Genomic DNA, 22,193 nt, shown 5'->3' with positions numbered 1-22,193 from the left:
TAACACTTAGGAGAAAATAAAACCTATTACTGTATAGAGAGCATGCCCAAAATACACTTATTTGCTGCACAGCTGATGTGTGGGAAATGATTATTCTGTTTCTAATCCAGATGAATGAAGAGAGTGCTGATGAAGGGAATGTGGGAATTTTTAGAAGTACATAAGACCGCCTTTCCAACAACTCAGAAAAGGGGAAACTGGAAACCGGCTTTATGAGAATATTTCATTTCACTTCCTGCCCTCATCATCCATACTAGATCACTCACTCATAAAACAAACCATAAAAATAAAGCTACGGAGATAAGGGTCAGGTTTTTCCCTCCTTAATTGGTATCTGGTACCATTTGTCATCTCGTCCGTTTCAGAAGCTCTTCTGACGAGTGAAGGAGATGTTGCAGTCGTGTTAGACACGCACCCGTTTCTCCTAGACCAGCAGGATGGATAAAAACCAGCGTATCCAGCGTGAGGATTAAATGGGGCTCCTTAGTGCCTTTGAATGTTTTGCCTGAATTCTTGAGGCATAATAATTTGTTTCTTCTCTTTACTAGCCTGGGAACATTCCTTTAAGGATTAAAAAGGACCAGGCTGAAATGCAGATGGAGTCCCGTGGCAGCACACTTTAAGTGTGGGCCTAGATGTGAGTGCAGTGGCGATCTGTACAGCATTCGGGAGAAAACGGGGCGCCGGTCGGCGCTGAGGTGACGCAAGTGCAGTGGCACAACTTGGTGAAAGTGTGGAAGGAGCAAACTTGCCTCTGGAGCAGCGGAGGGACGGTGGGAACGAGGAGAGTGGCTGCACCCAGGCCACGCTCTGGTTATTCTGGTTAATTACTATTTAGAGAGTTGGAAAAATTACCAAGTGGTACGTTAAAATAAAAGCTTTGGTCTATTTGAGCCCTTCTTAACTGCAAACACTAAAACGGTAACACTTTTGTGGGGAAGACGTCCTAAACAGCTAGCTTTTAACTGTATTTCACCTTTCCTATTAGGGAGAATTCTGCACAGAGAGCCGTGGATTGGAAAGCCAGCCTTTGATGGTAGGGGACTGAATCCATAGATTAGATTTTCATTGAGTCCCCTCCGTGATGAAAGGAACCGCGCCTGTTTCTCCTCATGCAAGTGTGGTCAGTTCTCTCTCTTACCCAGGAGGAAGCACTCTGCTGGGTTAAACCCTCTCCTTGACCTCGTTAGAATCAGGAGTGTGTCAGGGCTCGCTGGTGTCACACCAAATAAGTTGGGCTGGCTTGGGCTCTGGCCTCTGATTGCTGTTTTTGTTTTATTTATGAATTTAAAGGAAATGCAAATGATTAAATCCATACTATGTAATTCAAAGAAGTTAAAGTTACTTCAAAGCAAAGGAAATGCATAGATGTTTTCAAATAATATATTACAAGTCCTGAGGACATACGTGCAGTGTACCAAGTGTTTTAGGCACTTTAATAACCCTCATCCTTCCTTTTAAGCTGATATTATTATTACTGTCCCTATGCTACTGAGGTAAGGCACAGAGAAATTAACTACTTTCCTAAAGACACACAGCTGGTAAGGGTGAGAACAAATACAGGGCCTTTCGTTCTTAAACTACCTCATCATACATCTATCTTTTAAGATATAAAGGAGAGGGGGCCAGACCAAACCTTCAAGGACTCAGCTGCTAAAACTTCAGATGATCTTAGACATTTCTCCTTCCTCATATCCAGTCTGTTGCCACCACAGGTCTGTTCTTCCTTGTCAATATCACCTCTTTTGGTTTTCTGTCCTTTGTATACCAATACCGTAATTCATACCTTGTGTTCCCTTTCTTGCCAGTTTCTCTTAAACTGGGAGATGGTCTCATGTAATGGAAAGAGAGTTTAAACATACTCAGGCCTAGAGTTAAATTTCTGTGTCAGCCACCTGTTAGTTGTGTGATTTTGGACAGTATTTTTTTAAACTACCGATGAATGTTCTCATCTGCAAGTGAGAGTAATGATTGCTGCCTCCGTTGGGTCATTGTGAGGATTACATTAATACATTTGTGTAAAGTGGGATGTTTGATTAGGCTAGGGACCATGGCAGAGAGAAGGATTGGAAGGGAGCTTTTGGAATTATCTAGGTACAAGATGATAAGGATTTAAATTAGGATGGTGAGGAGAAAATGAAAAAGAAATCAAAGGAGAAGATGGCATGAAGGAAAACTTCACATGCACTGGCCACTGATTGGATGTGAAATGTGAAAAGAAAAGCGAAGACCCTACGCCTTGAAGGAGTCGCTCCAGAGAATGAGTGGAAGTCCCTGGCTGCAACTCTTCCCCTCCTGGGCCTGGTCCTCATACACAGTAGGTTCTGTGTGTTGGGTTGAATGAATAAAGGCATGTACCAAGGAGGAGAAAGTCTGAGTCAGAATATATGACAGATAACTCCTACAGCCTGTTACCCAAGGTCCAATAAGGTATTTTGAAGTGAGGGACAATGTAGTGTGTTCTGAGAAGAACATAGAAGCTCAAGGTGTAAAGTGGCCTTTTGATTATGTTCCTGAGGAGAAGAAGGTGGATTCAGAGGATTAGAGGAGGTTATATGTACCTACAACCCTATGTCCACAGGTTATGGAAGTTTGAAGGTGATGTGTAGAGAACAAATGGGATACAGCTAGAAATTACTAACGCTACAGTGTTATTGTCTTGATAATTGATAACCTGTAGCCACGTTGATAGATGAATGGCAAGATGTGGAGGACAATGAGTGGATATCAAACCTCCCCCTCAAAAAAACACAAAGCACATATAATAAAGGTATGAAGAATTTTATTAATTAGAGTGGGTAAGATACTGATTGTCAGAAAGTCAATTTCCGTTTCTCCTTGAAGATGTTATCAAGAGCATTAAAAATTATAAATTGCACATATCAACAATATAATGAAGATGAATAGTCTCTGTCGTTCATTTTTCTGTGGTTCTTCTGCGAACTGCTTTTGATGGAAGTGCAAAGCTGAAATAAACAAATATGAGCTCAGTTCAAATTTACATCCTCTCCATCAGCCTCGTGGGTACGGGTGATTCATGACGGATGCTGCCCGGTGGGTGAGAAGACACAAGAACAACTATATATGGGCTGATGGATAAAATACCGTTGAAGTTGTTGCTGATTCGGCCTAATGTTGATTGTAAAATCAATGTGATAGATGGAAGACCTAGAATAAAGAAACCGATTAGCTGCATAACCTAGAAATTAAATAGGTTCAAGATGGATGAAGTCTCTGGAGAGATGCTCAGAGGATTGCAGGGGAAATGGTATGGTTCAGGTTTTTAGCCTTGACTTGCAACTTTAAGTGCCCTCCTGGAAATGTGGACACAGCAATCACATCAGATGTCCCTTGGGTATTTCCGGTTGAGCTTACGCTAGTCCAGGTTCCCCCTCCCCTCCCTGTTATCTTCTTGGGTCAGCACTCCTCATTCATCGGTGTTCCCAGGGGCCTGCGAGTGTTCATCTTTGTCCCTCATCTCTTCCTTCCCCTCTTGCTCTTTGGAGTTAGCAGTCCAGTGTGGATAATCTGCCCAGATGTCCTGGACCCCCAAGGTCTCGGCTGTGGGCATCTTCTGATTGACTCTGTGAAGGGCCCAGACTCCCCACAACCACCAGCCTGAGTCAGGCCACCTTGTCGCGGCCCCACCCTAGAAGGACAAGCATATCCATTTGGAAGAAGTTGGTATTTGGATTTATAGCTTGTGTTACAAAAATAGTTGGATTAATTTCCTCACTTATTTAATTATTGTGTTTATTTTGGTTTCAGTAGTGAAATCTAAACACAGTAAAACATATATGGAAATATTTTAAGAAATAGATAAAATCTCTGATAGAGAGAAAGGGGGGTACTCACACCCATATGTTCTTAAGAAATCTCACTTTTTAACTAACTGTTGTGCTGTATCTATGTGATTTTAATGTTTCTGGCTGACACTATGGCTGACTCATCATTTCATGGGACATATGGCTCGTGAGCTTCAGTGCTTTGTCATAGCAAGAACAGGCTATATTGTACTACGTTGCTACACCTAAGACTTCCCCAATTTGTGTTCACTTGGCATAGAGATTCTTTGCAAAACTGTTTCTAACTTATAATTAGTACCGTTGAAGAAAATGAATGCCGCTTACCCAATCTAGGACTTAGAATTGCCTATTAAGTTGGTGCAAAAAGAGCGTTAACAAATAATGGATGAATTTTTTAAGATGCTGAAAACTAAAGACTGCATAAAAATGGACAAAACTCGTTCCAGGATTATATATGTTTCCTCTCCCTGCCTGGAGTATTGATTTACTTAATCAAGGAGTTTTAGGTAAAAATTTTTATTCAGGTATAACATACAAACTGACAAAGTGCATGACTTGTAATTGTACAACGCACATTTTTGCAAAATGAACACAGTCTTGTAATTAGCACGCAGCTCAAAGAATAGAACATCACCGCGCCCGAAGCCCGTTCCTGCAGCATCTCATGGGTCTGACTTATAGCCCCAAATTGAGTTTAACCTATTTTTAGGCTTTATCTACCTTCCTTCATTTTTGTTTTAAAAAAGAAGCAGATAATCCCATTTGTGTAAAATTATATCAGCAGGACTCTGTGCAGGGATGGAGATCCAGAGGAATATGCTCACCACTCCACCGGTGGGGCAATTTTGGAGATATTTTTGAACTTTCTTCTTCATTCTTTTTCTAATTTGAACAGTGTTCTTTATAAAAATGAGTATGTGTCATTTATAAAAAATATGTAAGCAATTTTTTTATTAAGATTATGATAGATTACAACCTTGTGAGATTTCACTTGTACATTATTGTTAGTAATGTTGTGGGTACACCACTTCACCCTTTGTGCCTCCCTCCACCCTTCCTTTTCCCTGGTAACCACCGATCGGTTCTCCATGTCTATATGTTAACTTCCTCCTATGAATGGGGTCATATAGAGTTCGTCTTTCTCTGTCTGGCTTATTTCGCTTAACATAATACCCTCAAGGTCCATCCATGTTGATGCGAATGGAACAATTTGGTCCTTTTTTATGGCTGAGTAGTATTCCATTGTGTATATATACCATATCTTCTTTATCCAGTCGTCAGTTTCTGGGCATTTAGGTTGCTTCCATGTCTTGGCTATTGTAAATAATGCTGTGATGAACATAGGGGTGCATGGGATTCTTTGTAAGCAGTTTTTTAAAAGGAACTATGATGCTTCAAAGTACGCCTTTGGAATGTTTTATGATGGGCATTGGCCAGATCGTCTTTCAAATCGCCTGGAGGCCAAGTCTGTGTGATGCTCTGGGCCCTTAGTGGGGAAGACTTCTGTGGTCCCGTCAGGAGTTCTCTGAACGTCGGTGAAGGTGCCGGAGAGAGCCTGAATGCTTGCTTCATCCTGAAGCTTAAGGCTGAGCCACTAAAAGTACTGGAAACAGTTGTAAATAGCAAGGGTTAAAATATGTTGCAGATCAATTATCTGTATGTCTTTGTAAGGAATAAGCCCAATCAGAAATAATTTAATAGTCTTTCCAGGACTTCACAATGAGACGTAACCCATGCTTCAACTTTAGCAGAGGATCAATTATACAGACTTGCCAAGTTCAGGTGTTAGTTCCCTTGGGCCCCAGCGGAAGGTGGTTCCCTGGCTCCCCTGCCTTGGATGGGCAACCCCGTCCCCTGGGCAAATGACGCTGCCTCTACTCAAGCTTTCTCACGGCTGTTTATTACTATTACTTTCAAATGTGTCGAAGTAATATAATCTTTGGCCTCCTAAAGTCATATTCCCCGTAACGTCAGGAAATGTTAATTCTTGTTTTATATTAAATGAAGACAGAAAAGAGCTGATGACTCTAAATCTAAAAGTAGCCTGACGTAACTGAGGAAACTAAATAAGACACACTTAGTAGTAAACCCAATTAATTTTTTTTAAAGTTTGTTTTTTTTCTGATTACAAAAGAAACGCATGGCAATTGCAGAAGATTCATAGCATGCTAAAAATAAAAGAAGAAAAGTAAAATCATTTAGGACTAATACCTGTTGGTCTTATATGAATAATTCTAGCCTTTCTTCTGATATACTTGTGCACTTTCTCTCGCACACATATATACACACCACACACACAGTTTTACTAAAGGCAGTGGCCTGAGTCTTCCTTCAGTTACATTTTCACAGTCTCCTGCATTTTGCTTCATAGTGTTTATCACTATTTTAAATTATATATTTATTTATACTATTATGTGTTTAATGTCTGGCTCTCAATAGACTCCCATGAGTAGGAACCATGTTTCTTATCATAATCTTGATGGCTAGAATAGTGCGTGGCATATTAAATATTTGTTGAAAGAACAAAAATAAGAGTATTATTTCATTTACGTGCATAAGTGAATATTCATTTATGAATGTTATTTATGAATGTGCTGTTTAGTCTTGACTTTTTAACTTAATTTATCATGGCCATCATTCCATGCCAATGTGTCTAGCTCTCTGTCATCATTTTAATGGACTTGGATGTTTCCAATTTTCCTGCAACATTATTGTTGATCAGAATACTGAGTGAGCATCTTTGTACATTCAAGGTTAAACGATTGATTGCCAATCTAGTTCTTTTGCTGTTTCACTCATACAACATCAAGAGGATGAATGATCTAATTTTAAAAGTGTTAAGTACAGTAATGGACAGAGCATTGGGAGGGAGCAGAGAGAGGGAGAGAGAAAGATGGGAGATGGTTTTCAGAAAGAACATGATGTTCTTTGCTTAGTGGGTGGTGGGTGGATTGAGAAAAGCGTGGGAAGCAGAGGAGGAGAAGCATGTGATGAGTCCACCAAGGCAGCATCTCTGCTCCCTTGTGGCTAGAGTCTCTGTGATTCTGAACTGTGACAGCCGGGCTACCTTTAAGGCCAAGGACTCCTTATCCACCGCTGCTCTTTACATGGTCCAGCTGGCCCGTATAATTGGTCAAGTGTGTTGACTTTGATGAATGGCTTATGCCGTGTGCCTGACCAGCTTTACTATACCGTCAGCCTCAGGTAAATAATCCTCACTCATTTAGTCATTCCAAATCAACACCGATGATTTAGAAACAGCACCTGGGTGGGCATAGTCTGCCCTACTAGGATGCTAAGGTGTCACTCCTACCAACTCACTCAGGACCATGCAGTTGGCTGGACTCGATTCTTGTGACGAGTGACCTACTTTCAAGCTTTTGAATGCTTGGTATAACCAAGCTTCATTCCCTTCTGCCAGGGTGACTCAAAATCATACTATTGTCTAAAAATGGGTGAATAAAAATGTCCACTTTTAAAAGATGAAAAACCTTCTTTAAAAGCTCTATTCAAGTAATTGGGTCTTATCTAGTAAATCTCAAGTTGAACTGTATCCTGGGACTACTTTTGTTTGCCAAAATCTGAGAACGGGGCTATTTAGCTCCTGTTCTGAATCTTTAGTATGTCCGGTCATTACAATGATATTTAAAAGATTGAAATATAAGCAAAAGCAGCCAATACGGGGCCCAGCACCCAGCAGATATTCAGGACCCAGTTGTGATTTGGAGTCTTCCAAACTGAAGCATGATCGATGGAGCACTTTCAGCTGCCTGTGACTTACAGTATCCCTGTTTCTCTCGATACTTGTGGAACAGGAAGAGTCTGTTTTGTTTTGTTTTGTTTTTTCCCAAACTTTTATTTAGCACTTATTGCAGGCATGACCTTATTCTAGGAAACTGGAGTTTGAGAAAAAACTCCTGATTTCATGGAGTTTGCAATCTACAGGAAGATCAGGCAGATATATACGTTAGTGCCTGCCGCCCACGTGCATGCTTCACCGCCACGTGGATGGTCAGATAGGGCAGCCAGCGTTCAGGAAGACAGAGGTATCAGCTCTCTCGGTTGTGATAGGCAAGGCCTTCCTCCTTCCTTCCTTGCTTTGCTTGCTTTCGTCTGCTCATCAGCAGATATTTATGGACTGCTAGGTGCTCCAAGCTCTTCTTTTTCCTGGGCACACAACTATTCTACACTTCTCTTCTTTCCCTACTATTGGGTGTGGCCATGTGAGTGAGATTGGGCCGTCTGCATCTGGGCGGAAGTGATGTTGGCTACTTCCAGTCCTGCCCCTAAACACTTCCCATACGCTCGCCTCCATGTTTTTCCCATTCTGCTACTGTCTAGGGTTACTAGGAAGCCACATGTTGAAGATGGCCAAGAGACCATCAACCTAGCTCTTGGGATGACCTTGCTGAGCAAAGGCCTCTTTCCCCTCCCCACATGCAGCTGACTTGGATTCTACAAGAGCAAGAAATACACTTTGCTTGTTTTTGAGCTGTTCTACCTTTTGATCTATTTGTTAGAACAGTGAACAGTGAGCTAGCCTACTTTCATCAAGTTCCTTCTAGGTTTTAGTCCTGATGCCGGGTGGTGGGGATGTAGTGGTGATCAAAGCAGATGAGATCCCTGCCTTCTGCTAAGATTCTGATAAGGGAGATAAACAGTAAGCATTTAAGCACATAAAGCAGAACTTTGCATGTGGAGATATGTAGAGCTATGAAGGAAATCAACAGGGTGACAAGAGCATCATGTTGGGGAGGGGCCACTGGCTATAAACCGGACTTTGAATGAAGTGTAGGTCTTGATTCTAAATAGGGATTGTTGGTTAAAGCCTAAGAGTGGGAAAATAACTGTCAATTAAAGGAGGATGTTGGAAAAGCACAGAAACCAGGACAGCACCACAGACCCCCTTCTAAACCTATTCCTGCTACTTCTGTGAGTGGTAAGGAATTTCCAAGAAAATTCCAAAAAGTTCCAGAGGTCGTGTTGTTCTGATTAGCTTAAGACTATCATAGCATTAGGCAGGATGTGCAGGTTTGAGAGAATGTCCTTGAGTTTTCTTAAGAGAGTTCAAAAGCAGAGAGATTTATACTTAGTGGCTCCAAGTGACTTTACATTGATTTTGTACCTTTTGATGCCTTTAAAGGTCAAAGGAAAATATCATTGACTTATGCAGTGGCCTTCAATGACGTTGGCAGGTGTTATTTTTCAGTTTGAATTAACCCTTGTGGAGGGAGAAGTCAGCGTGGAGAGAGGTAATTCTTTTTTTCTCATCTTGGTATTCTTCAAAACATGGTAACATCAAGACTTTGGCTTTTTGTTGAAATCGTAAACTTACCTATGTTATAGTTTAGATTCTTAAACATGAATATTTTTTAGTATCCAAGACACAGAGACCCACTCATACTGACTTAAGTTAAAGAAAAATTTATTATGAGTAACCAGGGCATCCTAAAACCCCAGCAGGAAGCACAGCCACGCTTCCTGTGATGCTAGTCCTGATTGTGGAGAGACCTCCAGAAATCAGGTGGCTTCTTCCATTTCTCTCTCTTTCTCTGGCCACCTCTCTGCTTCACAATATCTACTGCCTTCTCCTGTTTATCTCTGAAGACTCCCACTCATAGCTTATTCATTAATATACCAATACATGAGACCATACCTCACTAGATAATCTCAAACGGCAGCGTCAGCTCAATGATGAAGAAATCTGTGCCCTAATTCCAAATGCCCAGCAATGAGCATCACAATGCACACTCCTATCTCTTCTCTTTTTTGTAGACCCTGATTCAAACAGCCACGTCCAGAGGGCAGGTCATATGACCCAACTCCCATGTAACATAGGCCATATGAAAACTGTCTGAGAATGGACAGCAGCAGTACAAATACAAAGAATAACACTCTTGCCACCATCCATGCTGAGACCAGCATTTACACACACCCTTCTACCCATCCCTTGTCCTGAAGATACCCTCTTAGCCTAATCCTACTAATGCCCGAACAACCATAAATGGTACCACCCCTCCCTGACCGGAGATTGCCCAGTGGACCACATGGACCTAGTGCATCCAGAGAATCTGGGGCACTTTGACAAAGTTTCCGGTTAGTGTCAGACTCCATAACCAAGGAATACCTAAGAGTGCTCCCAACTCCAGCAACCCTCCACACTATTCTGCAACTAATGGTCCAGATGATAACCCAAACCCCTAAGATGTAAAAAACGTAAAAAAAAAAAAAATAGGAAGAGGAGGAACAAATGCAATTTTAAAGCATCTTTCCTTTATAAAATGAATGGGGAGGTAATACCCCTCTGTGGTAGCTCCACTTACGGATAACCAGTCCAGAGCTTATACAGTAGTGTAGTGGTTAGAGCATGGGCTCCAGATTTGAATCTCAGCTCTGCTAACCAATTGATGTGTGACCTCGAGCAAGTTACTTAACTTCTCTGTGCCTCGGTTTCTTCATGATCATAACTACCTCAAAGGGGAATTGAGAATTAAATGAGTGGATATTTACAAAGCTTTGAACAATAGCTGACACACAGTAAGTACTTATACAGATGTTTGTAAACTAGCTACATTCTTCCAGACCAGAGAGAGGAGGGTCACTGATGAGGCTGAGTGAATCACGAGGGCATCAGTTCTTTGAGCCGCTTTCTTGGCAGGGGGTGAGGAGGTGGTTAGAAAATCTTAACCACTCCAGCTTCTGCCCACTGGGAAGATTATGCTAAGAGATTTCCTCCAGTGTCTTTTGCCATCTCTAAGAGGGGCATTGGGGAAGCTTTCCCCATGCGTGGCTATGCCCTAAGTCATTGTTTATTCCCAGGTCCGAGGACTGCCCAAGAAGCAAGGACTCTGAACCCTTGTGTATAATAACCTTATAAATAATAATAATAATCCTTCTGAATAATAACCTTGTGAACTTTGTGTATAATAGAAAATAGATATTTGATTTCTGTCCCTGGTTCCTGGCACAGAGCTCCTAAAACCCTTGGGATTTCCTGAGTGATAGAAATATCTTTTGTTATTTATAAGGAGCTCCCTTCCACCATACTTGAGTTTATGCTAATGAGGTGACTCAAGCCAGGGCCCCTAGATAGCTTCAGGATGGGGGCTGGTTACCAGAAAGACTATTTGGGAAGGAGAGAGGGACTGGAGATTGAGTTCAATCAATCATGCCTACGTAGTGAAACTTCAATAAAAGTCTCTAAAACAGTGAGGCTAAGGGAGTTTCCAGGTTGGTGAACACATACGCTAGGAAGGTGGTGTGCTCCAAGAGGGCATGGAAATGCTGTGTCCCCTGCGCCCCATACCTTGCCCTAAACTTCTCTTCCATCTGGCTGGTCCTGAGCTGAAAGCTTTATAATAAAACTGTAATTGTATAGTGCTTTCCTGAGTTTTGTGAGTCATTCTAGAGAATTATTGAATGGGGATGGGGTGGTGTGGGAACCCCTAATTGGTAGTCAACCAAGCAGAAGTGCAGGTGGCTTGGGGCTGGCATCTGAAGAGGAGGCAGTCTTGTGGGACTGAGCCCTTAACCTGAGAAGTCTGGACTAAGTACGGGTAGTTAGCGTTAGAATGGAATTGAATTATAGAACACCCAGTTGGTGTTGGAGTGACGTATTTGAATTGTTGGAAAATGACGCAACACCTTGTGTGAGGCAAGGCTAGAATTTATCTCCAGACTTGGAGTATGTTGTCTTATGTCCACCTGGTCACTTGGTAGGCTCTCTGGAGGGACATGCAAGTGTAGTACCATATCTACCCCCAGTTAATTCAGAGTTAACCATGTGTGGAATTTGTGCTGTCACTGATCTTCCTCTGGTCCCAACTAATTGTGTTCGCTGTAAGCACAGAATTTTGAAACAGTAGAGACCTTAGAGGTAATCTGGTACTTGCTCTTCATGAGGATGCTTGATCCAAAGGTCAAGTGACTGCTCAAAGGTCACATCCAGCCTTCTATCCGTGGGGTTCAATTTCTAGGCCTCCTGGTTTAGTATCCTGATCCCCTTTCTCTCCTGCTTTGTCCAACCATATGTTTTCTAAAAGTTTAGCTTCATAACCCAATGAGGCTTCTCTTCTTTTTGTTTTTTCTGCTTTTTCTCCCCAAATCTTCCCAGTATTCCAGTTGTGGGTCCCTCTAGCTGTGGCACGTGGGAGGCCACCTCAGCATGGCCCAATGAGCAGCGCCATTTCCACTGCCAGGATCTGAATCTGCAAAACCCGAAGCAGAACCTGCAAACCTAACCACTCAGCCATGGGGCCAGCCTCTCTTCTTTGTTTTTTTAAATTCATAAACTAGTTTTTAGAAAGTTTCTTAAAATAGATATTAAAGGTAATAGAAATATGTGACCATGTGGTGGTGGGTAGGAACATGTGTACCTCCTGATATAGGCCAGAGTATAAGAAATGCTTTTTTTAAAAGCTGAACATTATGGCAGTGACCAGACACATTGCCAGTGAGGGCAGAAAACACACAGTACTTGAGTTTGTATCCAAATCCCCAAGCCCCTAAGGTGGGCAGGTTCTAAAACTTGGTCAATAATCATTCAGTCTCTGTATAATTAGCTGGCATTGATAGCCTGATTGTCTTCAGTGTTACTCTATTGCCTTTGTTTTTTTTCGATAAAAAGCTTTCCTGTCTGTGCACTTGAGCTGTTGTCGTTATTAATTAACGTGATTTCATTATAAAGATATTTTTATAATTAAAAAAGGCGAATCCTTACAGAGAAGGATCAGAAGAACAATTACGTATTGAAACAGTTGCTAGGGGAGATTTTGATAGGAAATGACTTTACTGGTTAAACATTTATGACCAACATATGGCCTCTGGAGGCGACAAGCTGGAAGTTGCAATTCATCATTTAACCGGGCAAAAAGGATGACATGGTTGTCTGTGTTTTGAAGCAGAAAGAGTGCTGTTCCGATGATTAGAGGATAGAAAATAAGACCTAAGAAAGAAATTTTAAAGTAAATGGAATTCTTTTACTTAGAGAGTGGAGGAGCGTGGGACAATTTAATATGTGTTTGAATGTAGGAAGGACTGCGACAGCAGAAGCTCATGATCAACTAGTTTTCATTCCTTCCGTGAATAAAGAGAGTGGATGGAATTTGAAAGACCATTGAGGACTTGGGTAAGACACAAGGATATGTTTCTGACAAGGAAAGCTAGTAGATACTCTGATGGGTTTCGAAAGCTGTCAGTCAACAGCATTTATTGAGGGTCCATCATTGTACTTATTGATGGAGTTTTTTTGGTTTTTGTTTCTCTTCTCTACCACTTCTTGAAAATAGGTCACAGCCTCACTTTTCTGGGTTGGTTTCCATGAATTCTACCTGAAGGTGTAGAGTAGTGGCAGATGATTTCTCTGAGAACTTCAATCTTATGCTTCCCACATCAGGGGTAGAAAAGAGCTAAAATCAAATCAGTTATTTGTGGCAGTTATGAAGTCACTCCAAACACTGAATTGGTGAACACAGACCTGTTGCTCCTGAGGAAATGCAGGGTTAGGTCCTACAAGCCTTTGATTGTAACATTTTCTTCAGTCAGTACAAAACCTTGGTTCCTGTGTGTTTCTCTTTAAAGACACCTTATTTAATATATATTGTTGATTCATTAACATTGAACTCGTGACTAGCAGCACTATAACTCCTGCTGAACCAAACTTGTCTAATGCATGTATTTTCCCTGTAAGGTACGTCACAACCTTCTAGCCCTTAGGAACACCAGACAGCACTTCAGCATTATGCCTGGGGGCCATTTTACACAGAAGTCACCAACCAAAAGCACAAAAATGAAAAAAAAAATCCAAAACACATGGCACTAAATAGACCGCAAACAGGACACTTCTTGACGGTATGAGTGCAGAGACAAGAAGGCAGAGCTTCCTCTTGTGCAGCCTCAGCTGGGAACGTGCATCGGGCAGCTCCAATTTCTCACCACTCTGCGAATGACCGAGAAAACCCTGCAAGTATTGATTTTAGGGTTACAAACAAATTTTAGCAAATAGGCAAATTTGCAATTATGGACTCTATGAATAATGAGGCTCAACTGTACTGTGTATGCCAGCTTTTTCTCTGAGCAATGATCTTCATTTCCATTATGTAAAAAGTTCCGTATTCTGCAGCTGTTTAAAAAGAGCAAGCGACGTCCAAGTAGACAATAAGTAACATGTTTGTAATGGACGTATATCTCTGGACACCATCCTGACACCTCCCACGTCTCTATCCCCCTCCCCAGCCCCACCATCACCTTCAGACTGACATATCCTGTGGCCTCCTTGAAATTTCTGCTTGGAGGTCTCACAGGCATTTCAGACCTGCCATGTCTACGATCAGTGTCTTGATCGCCTCTCCTTTCTGAGCCTTGCTCTTCCCACAGCCTTCCCATGTCCTTAAACAGCGACTCCGTCTTTTCAGAAGCTCAGGCTAGAACTCTCAAAGTCGTCCTTGGCAATTCTTTTTTTTTCCCCATTCTCCACATCCAGTTCTGACAGCTCACCATTCACAAGGCGTGCAGATGTGACCACCATCCACCATTTCCACCGCTCCATCCTGGTCCATGCCAGCATCACCTTCACCTGGCTATTGTCGTAGTCTCCTCACTGGCCTCCTTGTTTCCAGCCTTGCTGCCTGCAGCTTCACAGCCCAGCAGTCAGATTGATCCTTCTGAAATGTATGTCTAGCAGGTCACTCCTCTGCCAGACTTGCCAGTGACCTTCCATTTCACTTGGATTAAAAGCCAAATATTTGTCCAAGGGCTACAAGAGTCTACATAATCTGGCTCTCCTCCTCATTCTGTGACCTCCTTTCCTATCACTCTCTCCCTTGCTTACTCTGCATCAGCCATGGTGACCTCCTTGCTGCTCCTCAACTGTGATAATCACACAGCTGTCTCAGGACCTTTGAATATGCTCTTCCTGCTGTCTGAGCAGGTATCTCTCTGCTGTCCACATGCTCTTCTCTTGAGGTCACTACTGAAATGTCATCACATCAAGGAAGCCTTCCACCTCCCCCATCACAACCACTGTTACTCTATCCCCTTACCCTGCTTTATTTTTTAAAAATAATTCTTATTACCATCTGACATAATAGATATTGTTAGACATTGATTTTTTGGTATGATCCTCTCTACTGAATATCAGCTTCCTCAGAGCAAGGACATCATTACTTTGTTCACTGCTGTACCAAGTGCCTGGATCAATGCCTTGCAAATAGAGGGCATTCAACAGATATTTTTTGAATGAATGAATAAGCGAAAGAATAAATATAGAACCGTATCCTCAATATATTAACTGGAAAATGTAAGGTACAGAACGATGTGTTTAGATTGCTCTATGTGTGTAAAGGGGGGTGGGCAACGCAAACACATACATATCTTTATTCTAGGATTACGTATGAATTCCTGGGGGCACACGAAAACCCGGTGAGATTGGCTGCTTCTGAGAAAGAGAACTCTCTCAAGGGCAAGAGAGAGACCCCTACTCTGCGCTACATCCTTGTGTGTTTTTTACAATGTGCGTGTAACATCTTCCCCCAAAGCAAACCAACTAAAAAAGTTAAAGAGGCGATTTTTCTTAAAATGCTCTATTGAGCATGAGCTGTGTTTCATGGAGGAATTAGGACTCTGCGTAACTAGCATGGATCGCTCCATTCCTGCAGAGCAAGGCTTGCACATGGTTTCTTTCTGCTTTTTTCTCTCCACTTTTAGTGTGTTTTTGATAGCTTCTCTTTATTATAAGAAAAAAGGATTGACATTTCTGGGTCATTGTGCTTCTTGCCATCTGCCGCATGGGGAAACTTTGACTTGGGGATGAGATGGGCACGGTGTCAAGTTGGCAGTGTCACTCTAGAGTGTGATTTTTTTAATCTGCAAAAAGGCTGTATCTCAGTCTCATTTGAAGCAGCCCTATTTTCCTGGTAAACTCTGCGTTTTGTCTCTTTGGCTTTTTTCCCCCCTTGGCTTTTCCCCTGTGGTTTTCCATTTGGGTTTCCTGCACCACAAATTTAATTGGGAAAAATGGACAAAATTGTCCAGGAGGGTGGCCTTCATCATCCCTGTCCCCTCCTTTGGCCCTCCTGGGGCACCTTCCTGTGGGACTCAGTCTGAGACACCCAACAGCCGCTAGTCTTTATGTCAAGGTGAGTTTTCCTGTGCTAGTCTCAGAAAAAGAGGAGAATTTCATTTGTCCCTTGTGGTTGCACTTACTCCTGCGTGTCTTGTGGGTAGAGGTCTCCGAGATCACCTGTCGGTGGTCTTTAGCTTCAGCTTTGGACGACGGATTGCTAAGGATACACCTCCGCTTAGGAGCACTGCATAGGGTCCCAGGCCTCACAGAGAGTGGGGGAAGGCCCCTCCTGTGTCATCGTGTAGTCCCTTAGACTTCACAAGGAAGCCCCTAAATTGGCTGCTTCCATTGTGACCTTGTCTTATCATAAGCTAATTTTCTCCTTTGATTTCCAATAGGAATCAATAGCTTACTTCTACTATTTATCCTTGGTAATGTCAGTATTGTGAATTAGTGTTATTCCATTTCCTTCCTCCTACCTGCCCGATAGTCTCTTGGGTCTTTGGACTTGTACAGATAGTAGATGAACTGAGAAAAATATAAACAGAACAAAACTGTTATGATATAAAGTAACCACCACAGTTCCCCATAGTTCCTTACCCACAGGAAGTGGGTGCCTGATAAATGTTCACCCATCGTGATGCATACTAATCACAACGTGTCATTTCATCACTTCGCCATTCCATGCATGCCCGCTCTCCATTTCCACATGCTGCTTTCCTGTTGCTGGGGACATGGATTTCACCTGAGCTCATGGCAAGCAGAGCAAGTGGTTTCTCAGATTTGCGTGTTGTATTCCTCTGAGCATCAATGCCTTACCTCCGGGGGTGGGGTTAGGCTACATCGGGGAGTCTAAGCAGCCAGTGGGGCAGAGAGCTTCTCTGAGCCTTCAACTCGAAGCTCCCCTAATTTTATGATCTCCTAACGTAGCTATGATTTGGGGGTCTGATTTTCATTGGTACAGAGTGAAAAAGGAATACCTAGGACACCTGGCTTTCTGGTGCTGTTGGAACCAAAGTTAACACAGCTGAAGGGTAAAGGTTATCTCCAAAATCAACAGATGCTTGACTCTCAGATGTGCATGACTTAAATTTCTATGACTGTGTTGACAGTTAAATCCATCTGTTAGGCAGGTGACAGCCAGTGTTGATCGATGCTGCTCTTCCTCTTAAAGTAGCTAAAACAAAAGAAGTGTCAATAAGTCGTGAATGAGAAATACGGTACTCCATGAGGAGGGGCCACATACCACACTTTTCATCGTTTGAGATCCAAGTGAGAGTGAAATAGGAAGAGCCCGGTAGGGGGATGTGGATCAAAGATTTAATTACCATGTGGAAACCACTCTTACTCTGACTTACCTCTTAGTTTAGTTCCCTAGAAAAGATCATCCAAGGAGGTCTCTTTTCTCCTTTTTAAAAGAGATCACGGCTGCACAAAGCTTTAACAAATATCTGTGCTCTTCAGAGTCTTTGAGATAACCCGGACTTGTTTTATGCAGCAGCTTTTCAGTCAAAACCACGTTTCTTTAGACACGTGTGGAATTACTCAGGGCTTGGAAATGAGGCTTGTGGTCAGCTGGAGGGCATGCAGGGCAGGCTGGGCCAGAGGAGGTGCTGGGTCCAGGTACCTTGCCCAGGAAAGAGAGCAGGGGATGAGGGATGAGCTCGGAGACCCAAATTCACAAGTGCATCTGGAGCTGCTGTGGGTAGGCAAGGGAGGTGCAACGCTCGCAGGTCCGGCCATTTTTAGAGTTCATCTGGACCCAACAATGGATTGTAGCACAATGATGGGGAAGCCAGCTCCAAACTCAGAAGAAGAAAGGTAGACTCAGGCTTGTGAGTGACTGCTGCCACCTGGGGGTTGGGGTTACGGCCAGAGGAGGAGGACCAGCAGGAGGAAGACAGGGCTTTGGGTCCTGGGCGATTTAGGATAGGCACCCTACGGTAGCAAGGGACAGAGTCTACACAGAGAAACCAGCCAGCCACTAGGAGTAGGAACTGAGTAACAGGGGCTGTGGGGGGTGGATGTGGTAAGCACACGGATGATTTGTGGTCATTTCTGGGTGTTATGGACTGAATGTTTGTGTCCCCAACCTTTTGTTTGTGTCCCAACATTCCTATGTTGAAGCCCTAATCCCAATGTGATGCTATTTGGAGGTGGGACCATTGGGGGTGATCAGGTTTAGATGAGGGCATGCAGGTGGCCCCATCGTAGTTTTAGTGTCCTTCTAAGAAGAGGAAGAGATGAGAGCTGTCTCCTTCTTCTCTGCCCTGTGAGGACACAGTGAGAGGGCTGCTGTCTGCAAGCCACGGGGAGGGCCGCCCGCCCCAGGAACCAAATCCGCCAGCCCCTGAATCTTGGACTTTCCAGCCTCCAGAACAATGAGCAATAAGTTTCTATTGTTTCAGCCACCCTTTGTGTGGTATTTTGTTATGACAGCGTGAGCTGACTAAGACGTGAAGGTGGCGCTCAGGAGACTGGGGGAATAACGTGGGATTCCAGTGTTGTTCCTGGATTCCTGGGTCCCGAGAGACTCAAGAAGCCTAAAGTGGCCAAGGAGGCATGAAGATAATGTCTAGGCAGCGGGCCTGGGCCACAGCTCAGGCTTTACATGGTCAAGCGAGGGGGTGGAGAACAGTGACTTTGTGTGTCTGTGTGTCGCAGGTGGTGGGCGTGGAGGGGCAGGGAGATAAGTTGGCTAAAAAAAGCTACTTCAGAATGAATTCTGAATTCTCCTTAGGAGGAAAATTGTATTCATATCATAAGGATTTTCAGTCATTATTGCTTCTATAAATGTTTGGTCAGAGGAGGAATGCAGTCAATGAACCTTTTAATCCGTGAATTCAGATTTTTTGCCTTTATTTTATGGCTAAATCTTCATGGTGACTTAAACACGCAGAGTTAGTGATTAACCTTGAATACAGAAAGGAAACGATGATTTAGATACCATTGGGAATGTACTCATGGTAAGAAGTAAAGATGGTACTCAGTCAGAAAGCCAGTGAAAATATTTTATCCCATGTTCCTGGGTTGTTACTGATAGCGGGAGCCATGTTGATAAATGCATGAGGAATGTTTGCATTCCTGTTTACAGACCCTGCAGTTAAACTTAGGCTGCTGATTTGCTTTTCTGTGGGTTAAATTATTTTGAGAAAACTTGTGTTCTCACTCCTGAGTTAAATGCAAAAGTTTTCTGCCAAACTGGAGTTAAACTGCTTTTGGCAGACATTAAAGTTGGATCAGCATCAAAGGAAATTCTGTTTGGCTTTGAGGGTTATTTGAACTTTTTCAAGATCAAGTTTCCCTTTTCATTTTAATACTATTTGTGACATCTTGTTTCTCAACAGATGACTTTTTCATGACCGTTCAGCTTTGAACTGTAGCTCGCTGTTTACAGAGTTATGGCATCATAAGGCTTGAAGGGACCACTGAATGTCATCCAGCCTGGCAGGACCACACCCATCTTGGGAGGAGGTTGGCTGCCTGTGCCTGAGACAGAGAGCTAGGAACCTTTTCCTGGAAGCCTGGATGTCCATCACAGAGGGGTGTGACTGCTGACCCAACTAAGTGGACAGTTTTGTCATACTTAGACATTTCTCCAATTGTTTTATCAGTGTACGTTTTTATCATCATGGATTCTTCCACTACTCCTTTTTCTCCCCTACTTCTTCTAAAATGAGTACAATTAAAATTAGTACAATTAAAACTTTGTACAATTGAAAGTTTGTTGCACAGATTTTTTTTTTTCCAATGTAGAACTCCAATATGGGAGTATCAAGTCCTGGGAAAATACAGGATGGGGAGCTGTGGGTTCGGAACAGCTGCTTGGGTTAAATATGGCATTTAATGAACAGATCACCTGCAGCTGAGAGCTGAACTGAGGCCATGTTTATGCTTCGGAATTTTACAGATAACCTGACATTTTCCACAGAAAGGAGACTTTCCTGTTTAGCCATTTAGAAGAGTTTCTAAACCAGGGCTGAAGCTCCCATCCCTTTTTCTCACCACTGTTCACTGGTAACTCTGTACCTAGTAATATCATTTTTGTTTTAGAATAAATATTGGAGGAGCAGTAGAGCTATTTTTCTAGCCAGAGAGTAAATATGTCCTCATAGAGAACAAAACTGTGAGATTGCACTTGGTGGATAAGCCAAGGCAGTTGAGGGCAAAATGGGAAGTGATTTTGGCGTTCGTTTGTCATCCACCAGATTTCAGCCAAGTGCGTTTCATTTATTTTACACGCTCACTGTAGCAAACAGTTGTTTCTAAATAACTCTAAAATAGTTGTTTCTTGGAGGAAGTTTTGGTGGCGCCCTACTCTTCCCTAACAGTCTGTTAGAATTCAGTGTGTCTGCTTAAAATGGAGACGTAAGAAGAAAAGTATTTGGAAGTTTCTGAAATATTTCTAGGTTAGAACTTCTACCATTTTAGCTCTAGAGAAGTTCGTTCTCTAGAATGAGGAGGCATTCAGCTCTTCTTTGTCTCATTGTCATTATTTTCCTCCCTGGTCCTCCCAGCTTCACAGCTCTTATTTTTGCTATTTAGACTAGAGATAAACTATTTATCAAGAACATTGAAGAATGTCTGTTAATCGGATTTGCTCATTGAAATGGGGGGAAAGAATGGGAAAAAAGACAACTGTTTTTAAAGCTCACGTCCGCTTCTGGTGTGGAAAGGCCGTGAAAGTCGTCTTTGAAGGCTCTCTGCTGTCTGTTGGTTCCAGTAGGCAGGAGGAAACAGTTTTGTCCGCTAATCATCAGTCTGCTCTGAATGACGCACAGACAAGTCTAAGAATAAATATGTTAAAAAGGAGAGCAATTAGCTTTCCATATGGGATGATGGCGTTTCTGCTTTGTAAAATTTCCAGGAGTTTAAGACCTGCTGGAGTCAAAAGTGTTAAGATGAACTAGAAAGCCTGTCATGTCCCTCTCTGCCATCATTGTGCTTTTCCCTTTCCTTAGTGAACGCGGTGTGGAAGGACTTAGTTAATCACTGCAGAATGAACTTTTTCAGGATGTCTGTGCTTGTTAATACACGTGACATGCGGTAGCTGGGATGGTTTAGAAGACGTTATGCTTCCCTCCGGTGAAAGTATAAAGAAAGCCACCAAGGTAACAGTATTACTTGGTCATGTTAATAATTTTGTTATTATAATAATATTATTAATGTTGATAATATCCTCTGGAGTTAAACTGTAGAAATTTTCTATAGTATCCTTGAGACTTTTAATTCCCCAAATAAAGGACTTGATGTACTGGATAATAACAATTCTAGTTTGTAATTATGTGTTAATTAGGGCAACTCTAGCTGTTGTAACAGATGAAACGCAAAATCTCAGTGAGTTTATATAGAAGTTTATTTCTTTTTCCCCCGAAGTTAGAATTTATTATCATGCTAAAAGATGATGTAAGTTTTTGTTTAAATTTTGTTATAGTGAACCATTTGTAGATTTACAGGAAAGAAGTTTATTTCTTGCTCAACTGAAGTTTAAAATGAGTTTCCTGATTGGCGAGTGGCCTTCCTCCGAGCGGTGATTCAAGGACCCAGGCTCTTTCCGTCTTGATGCTCTGTCTCCTTTAACGTGTGGCATGCACAGTGCTTCACTGCATCAAGCCCTGGAAGGGTAGAAAGCATGGAGGGGCATGCATGGGAAGGGTTTTTGGCTGGGCCTGGCCGTGGTGCATATCACTTCTCCTCATTTTCTGTTGGCTAGAACTCTGTGGTCAGACCTGACTACCAGGTGGTTGGGAAATGCTGTCCAGCTCTGTTCTCAAGAAGAAGAAATAGGTTTGGTTAACAATTAGTCAGTCTCTGCCCTAATAACCTAAGGATAGATCTCTGTAAGCTACAAAAATGTAGTTGTTTTGTTATTGTTTTTATTGCATTTCCTAAGTTTTAAGTGGAAGAGATTTGCCTCACATTTATGGTAATTTGTAAAGATTAGGAAACATTTTGCTCTGTGGGGTTTTTATTCCTCTAGGTCCCAGAGATCAATAAGGAGATGTCTGTGAACTGCTACATAAATATCCTGAAGCAACAAACTTATTCCGCTGTTTTTGAAAAGCAGTTAACAATTATAGTCTTTAAAGCAATGACAATGGATCTGGGAGAGGGGACTCAATCTGAGAGAAACTTCTCAGGTTGATGTCCCAGTGGATTTGAAGTGTCATGGAGAAAGAAGAGACGAGAATCATTCTGAGTTTTTCCCATGACTGAGCAAAGAAATTTGGAGTAAGTTTGGGAAAAGGAGAAGGTGGGACAATGACCTCAGGTCCATCTGTATGAAATTTGAGGTGGCTGGAGGAGATATTCTGGAAACACTTGGA

The 22,193-nt window shown here is 42.4% G+C and overlaps 1 protein-coding gene across 5 annotated transcripts in view; it reads left to right on the top strand.

Moving 5' to 3' along the window:
* Nucleotides 1-22,193, top strand: part of PLD5 (phospholipase D family member 5) — a 366,553-nt gene that overhangs the window by 75,981 nt on the left and 268,379 nt on the right. The gene's annotated exons all lie outside the window — the stretch shown is intronic.

The sequence above is a fragment of the Equus asinus genome, chromosome 30 (assembly GCF_041296235.1).
Source record: "Equus asinus isolate D_3611 breed Donkey chromosome 30, EquAss-T2T_v2, whole genome shotgun sequence".
Taxonomy (NCBI): Eukaryota; Metazoa; Chordata; class Mammalia; order Perissodactyla; family Equidae; genus Equus; species Equus asinus.
The sequence above is the reverse complement of the archived record's forward strand: the minus strand, read 5'-3'. Positions and strand labels throughout refer to the sequence as shown.